This window comes from Ovis aries, chromosome 14 (assembly GCF_016772045.2).
Source record: "Ovis aries strain OAR_USU_Benz2616 breed Rambouillet chromosome 14, ARS-UI_Ramb_v3.0, whole genome shotgun sequence".
Lineage (NCBI taxonomy): Eukaryota > Metazoa > Chordata > Mammalia > Artiodactyla > Bovidae > Ovis > Ovis aries.
Window position 1 is genome coordinate 16380692 of NC_056067.1, and position 6680 is coordinate 16387371.

General features: G+C 46.7%; 1 long non-coding RNA gene across 1 annotated transcript; it reads right to left on the minus strand.

Moving 5' to 3' along the window:
* Positions 1-1753: 1753 nt before the first annotated feature.
* On the minus strand, positions 1754-3441 carry LOC132657735 (uncharacterized). The gene is made up of 2 exons (XR_009596285.1): positions 3310-3441; positions 1754-2223 (listed from the first exon to the last, which is right to left on the minus strand). It is a non-coding gene; the product is annotated as an uncharacterized LOC132657735 (long non-coding RNA).
* Positions 3442-6680: the final 3239 nt, after the last annotated feature.

Sequence of the window (6680 nt, forward strand, 5' to 3'; positions counted from 1 at the left end):
GACAAAAATAAGTTTACCATCAAATAAAGAGAAAGAAAATTTTAGAGTCTGGTAAACACTGTGGTTGTTCATCCCTCTCCTTTCCATGTCTTATAAAGATTTTACTTTTTGTGTGTGTGTGTGTGGTCAGTGTGGGGGTTGTTGTTCGATCCCTAAGTCATGTCAGACTTTGTGACCCCATGGACTGTGGCACACCAGGCTTCCCTTTCCTACACCATCTTCCAAGGTTTGCTCAAACTCATGTCCACTGAGTCAGTGATGCCATCCAACCATCTCATCCTCTGCAGCTCCTTTCTCCTTTTGCCTTCGATTCTTCCCAGCATCGGGGGCTTTACCAATGAGTTCGCTCTTCACATCAGGGGGCCAAAGTATTGGGTATAGGGGAAAGGGTGTTAGTAACTGGACTGAGAGAAAACCAAAGTTCTTTGAAAATTCATTCACTCGTTTAAAAAATATATTGATTTCCTATCTGTGCTAAGCAAAATGGGGGTTACAAAAATGTATCCGCTCTCATAGAAATGAACTTAATTACAAAACGGAAACAGACTTACCTACTTAGAAAAAGAACTTATGGTTTTGGTGGGGGAAGGGATAGTTAAGGACTTTAGGATGGATATGTACACGCTGCTATATTTGAAATGGATAACCAACAAGGACCTATTGTATAGCACATGGAACTCTGCTTAGTGTTAAGTGGCAGCCTGGATGGGGGGAGGTTGGGCAAGAATGGATACTTTCAGGCTGAGTCCCTTCGGTGTTCACCTGAAAATACCACAGCATTGTTAATCAGTGATGTGTTAGTCCCTCCGTCATGTCTGACTCTTTGCAACGCCATGGGCTGTAGCCTGCCAGGCTCCTTTGTCCATGGGATTCTCCAAGCAAGAAAACTAGAGTGAACCGCCATTCCTTCTCTAGGAGATCTTCCCTACCCAGGGGTTGAACCTGAGTCTCCCGCATTGCAGGCGGATTCTTAACTGTCTGAGTCACCAGGAAAGCTTCTATACCCCAGTACAAAATGAAAAGCTTGAAGTTTGGGGGGGAAAAAAAAGTGTAATTTCGCATTCTCCACCCTTAAGGAGTTGACCATCATGAGGGAGGTGACTGGGACACAAATAGTTTGGATAATTTGAATAACCCCAGAGGTGAGTTCTGCCCTAGAAGAGTGAGGAATTTCATGTAGCGAGCACACGTCATAGTAGGAGGCAGCATTTAACCTGGACCCAAGGCTGGCCGTGGAGGGACCTTGCATGTTGAAGGGGCACAGAGGCATGGGCGCTGGGCAAACGAGTCTGTGCTGCGAGGAGGGAAGATACTTTTGGATACATGGGTGGAGTCAGGTTGGTTTGAATACCTAAGAAACTGGGACTATGTTGATTGCTACTGTATGTTTATGTGTGGGACCCAGTTTCTGGAGTAGAGAAGGGAGGTCATACAAGGGTGACAAGTGGAAGAATGGGGAAATGGTGGAGGGGGAAGCTCATGGTGAAGGAAAAGGCAAAAGCAGAAGAAAAAGAATGGGGCCAGCTGGAGGCCAGAGTGTCTAGGAAGCGATTCCATTTTGGAAAACCTGCTCCCCTTGTTAACCAAGTCAGGTTCAGCTGCTGACTGCTTGAAAGCCAGTATCTGAGAGGCAAGTGTTGGTAGGAAGGGAAAGGTTGCTCTGTTCAGAAAGTCAGCAACTGAGGGAGAAGGTGGATTCATGTCCACAGGCCAACTCCCCATTGCTGATCAGGGAGCAAGAGCTTCTTAAAAAAATATTTATTTATTTGGAAGTCAGATCTTGGTTGCGGCATGTGGCTTCTCTGTAGTTGTGGTGCAAGGCTTTACTTGCCCAGGGGCATGTGGGATCTTAGTTCCCAAGGCAGGAATTGAACCCAGGCCCCCTGCATTGGAAGGCCAATTCTTAACTGCTGGACTACCAGGGAAGTCCCAGAATAAGAGCTTGAAAAGAGAGAGTCAGGAGGGAGGGAGGTGGCTGTGTGCAGAACATCAGAGTCAGCTCTGACGGTCATCTTGAGAGTGGTCATGCGGTGGTCAGAGCCCGTCGTCTTGTTTTAAGCATAGTTAATCTTCAGCTGCAGGGTTGGTTATCTCCCACATCCTCGAAGCCAGTTCTCAGAATACTGCAAGATGGAGCAGCTTGTGTCATGGGTGTAGTCCAGCCATCATGTAGTCAACTTTAACTTCTCCTACTTGGTGGGGGTTGCAGTATCTGCAAAACAGCTGAAAGGACATAGTTCAGAATGCTACCTATAGCCCTTGAGGAGGAACTCAAAGTCCTTGACTTTAATGACTAAACTTTTAATATGTTGACTGCTTGACTATTTATTTGTCTTTGGTTCTGTAGTTTCTCATTTTTCAGACTAAGCTTATTTTTTGACTACAGTGTTTCTTTCTTTATATGATTTTTTTTTCAATGTCACCATTTAAGGTCTTTATTGCATTTGTTACAATATTGCCTCTGCTTTATGTTTTGGTTGTTTGACCACAAAGCACGTGGGATCTTAGCTCCCTGACAAGGAATTGGACATGCATCCCCTGCTTTGGGAGACAAAGACAGCCACTGGAACGCCAGGGAAGTCCCAACTGAAGTGATTCTACAGACAAAGGGCAGGCTTCCCCTATAGCTCAGCTGTAAAGAATCCGCCTGCAATGCGGGAGACTTGGGGTCAATCCCTGCGTGGGGAAAATCCCCTGGAGAAAGAAATGGCAATACACTCCAGTATTCTCACCTGGGAAATCCCATGGACAGAGGACCCTGGTGGACTACAATCCATGCGGTCGAAGTCTCTAAATCAGCCATATCTTAGAGACTAAACAACAGCAACAGAGAAGAAGAGGCAGGCAGACAGCATGGTGATGGATGTGGAGAGCCTGACCTGGAAAGCCCCATAGGGTCCTGCACCCTTCCCCCGCTCAAGGAGAGGGGTTGTGAAGCGCTCTGTTTGCGGGTGGGGGGGTTAACACAAATCTTTATCTGGTTCCTGTTTGACCGTACCGGTTCAACATTTATAGATTCAGGATTTAATTTTAATGAATTCTTACATCATACTGCTGGTGTGTAGGCTTCATTTTACTTTGCTAAACATTTTTGAGTTGTGCAAATTTCTGACGCTCATGAAATTTTAAAATGGTAAAGCTGGAGAAATGTCTATGGTTATTGAGTAGAAAGTTCACAAAGCCTTATTTAATATCCAGTGTTCTCTAACTTAAAGGATTGGGCAACAATTCCTGTCATCCTAGAAGGTAAAAGTGAGGCTTGTTTCTTGTTTCTTTCTTTTTTTAAAAAACGAAAACAAATAGACAAACCTGTTTGTGGAACTTCCTCCATGTAGGTGGAACATGTGAAGTCCTTGTTAGGAGAGACATTCCAGACAGAGTGAAATAGTCTGAACTGAGCTCACACACCATGCTTTCCAAAGGAAACTCAAATCTGCACCTTGCTGCAGAGAGAGAGGGCTTATCAGTCATGCCATGAGTCAGCCAGGCTGCTGCACATACTAGTTACCTAACATGAAGCAACGAATCGGGAGTAGGCCAGGGGTCACGGTGCTCATGCCTGAGTAAAGCCTACTGAGGAGCAGCCATGTAGCTGAGTGCATTCTCCTCCCTCAGCCCCCTCCTATCTCAGTGTCCCTGTGTCGTGAGGCTGACAAGGTGGTTTACCCAGGGCCCTACAGGGATCAAGGATGGGCAACCTCCGGGAGGTGGGCTGTGCCCTTTGAGCTCACAGAGCAGGCCAGACGTCTCCTCTGTCCAGTCCTGCCTCTTCTTGGCACTCACATGAGAATTTCGTGACATCCCTCTGCACCTCCTAAATGGTAATTACAGACGTGAGTCTACACACAATTGCCTTGGCAAGATGCACGGCAACCCCCACCGATGGAGCTGCCTCTGCTGAAAAGGTGGGGAGTCAGGGCAGGACGCAGTTGTGCAACCCTGACCTCACCCATTGTTTCCACTAAGAATGATTTGTTACTTAGTGCCCAAAACCATTAGTCCTAGCTCAGAAACAGTACGTTGAAATCATCCATGAACCCAATCTAGTCCACCAGGCTTTCAAACATGAGTTCATTTGAATAGAACCATGCATGTGTTTGTTGAAAATAGTTTATGCAAGAGTTGTGTTGGGGAATAAACAGCTCAAATATTTATTTGTGGCTAAGGATGTTATCTGGGCAGAGGAGGTGGGTGGTAGGTGTGATGCTCTGAGAATTAGTTAACTAGCATTACCATTTTCCCTCCCTGCACATGTCTAAGCAGGAGAGCCTTAGACCAAGTGAGTGGCTGGCTTGGGAAACACCTCTCACTTCCTGCTCAGCACAGTTCTCACAATAGAGGCTTCATGGCCCTGATGAGCGCCTCAGCCCTTCCTCTAGGCACCCCACTCCAGTGGCACTGTTTCCTAGATCCCTTGGAGAGCTGTCAAAGGATATCCCCCAAGCGAGTGATTGATTTGGTTTTTTAAGAAAATCAGCCAGATGACTCATGAGGTTTAGAGGAACCTGATCATTTGGTCAGTGAGTAGGGGAGGGTTTGATGAGCAGCTGAAAGTTTGATTTTTCTACTAAATGCAGATACGGCCAAGTGGATACAATTTTGGGGGAAGGTAGTAGAGAGGAAAAATGCTGATTATAATAAAGAAGTCTAGATCCCAAGAAAAGAAGCTTGGGCAAAGATGTGAAATGGCTTGAAAAACCCTGAATTGGCTAATAAGCATCCATGAGTGGGATGCAAGAAGGGAAACTCAAGCAGGTGAATTTGAGGATGATATGGGGCACAATCTTACAGGTCATATTATAGAGTTTCTGTTTCATCTACTGTGTGCTGAGGAGCCATCAGAGCATTTAAGTGAATAACTAGATGCGATTTTCGTCTGAGCAAGAACATTCTGATTGCTAAGTCCCGCAGGCACTGCAGTCAGAGGGGCAAGAATGGCCTCAGGAGAACAGAGAGAGGCTGTAGCAGCGCCCCAGGTAAGGGTGGTCTGCGCTTTGATCACAGCTGAGTGTAGAGAGAAGTGACCTGGAGATATATTCTGGAGAGGAAATCCACAGGACTAGCTATCAGGAGGGAGAGAAAAGGAAGAAGAAAAACCATCGTTTTGCTTGAGCACCAGCAGGGGTTATGTATTTATTGAGATGGTAAAGGCTGGGAAGGTAGGAGTTGTATGCTCAAGGTGGAAGGAGAGGAAAAAAAAAAAAAAAAAAACTTGGAATACTTATAGGAAGTTTACAAGAAACTACACCTGGGCCAAGCCTAGAGAACAACTGAAGAACACAAGTGCTCATGGTGGGCCAGACACTGTACTCCCCAGCTTAAAATCCTCTCGCCTAAACCATCTGTTTTCACCTGGCTGTGCTTCTGAGTCACATGTGTGCCCTCCAGAGGCAGGTGGTCTCCTAACTTATCTCAGGGGCTGGAGCCCCACACCCCACCCCAGGACACAGAATTGACCCTCAGCAGACTGGTCACATATGGGTGTTTACTGGGCACTGTTTATACCTTCACATTTTTCTGTTTGCAAAGTAACGTATACAGATTGTAAAAATTCACGGAATATAGAAAGCTTTTTTTTTTTTTTTTTCCAGAAAGGTGTTTTAAAAAGGAAAAAAATCTTAGAGACTCCCTCCCAGTTCCCCACCCCACCCCCACCCACCTCCATACCCATATTTATTCTTACTAGAGGGGTCTAGAGATTCCCTGGTGGCTCAGATGGTAAAGAATCCACCTGCAATGAGGGAGACCTCGGGTCAATCCCTGGCTTGAGAAGATCCCCTGGAGGAGGGCATGGCAACCCACTCCAGTATTCTTGTCTGGAGAATCCCGTGGACAGAGGAGCCTGGTGGGCTACAGTCCGTGGGGTCACAGAGAGTCAGACATGACGGAACGACTAAGCACAGCACACAGGGATGTCTAACTGGCCAGATCTGGGATCTGAAAGTGGTACATCCTCCCCTAACAGCGCCTTGCCTTGCCAGCAGGAAGCTGGGCACAGGGAAACACAAGTCACGCCGGGGGAAAGCTGAGATGGCCTGAGATTCCAAGAAGGTGCAGAAACTGCAGTGTCAGGAGGGGAAGGCTGCAAGCCTGTGCTGTCTGATTAGCCAACCCCCTCCACCCCCAAAAGGGTTCGGGGGGGTGAATCAGGAAGCCTGCAAATATTCTAACTACTTACTTTTCAAAATCAACATTTCAATTATTTTAAAATAGACAATACATGTCCATGCAAAAAATAAAGCAAATTTCCAACATTTCAAAGAGTCAACAGGAAAAAGGAATTCTCCCTCCCAGCCCTGTTCTGAAGTCTCTCAGGGGAATCCCCGTGACCAGACGTCCTGTTTCTTTCCAGGAAGGGACCCGGCCCCTCCTTTCCACACTAATGAAGCATGTGGCTCCTCTGCCCTACCTACCCTCCTCACCTGCCGTTAAGTCAAAGGCCTTCCATTTCTCTCCACTGCACGGTGTGTGACCATCAGCAGGCACCCGGCTGCTTACTGGCTCTGCCCGCAGTGGTGTCGACTAAGAACCTGGACAGACTGGCTCTTGGAACTGTCGGGTTGTTGAGTGTGAGGGCCAGGGGGTTTAGATCTGTGCCAAAAATGTTCAAATTTAATACCACGTGTTTTTGGTGATTTATGAGCAACCCCACCAATACACTGGCTCCTGTTCTCTCTGTC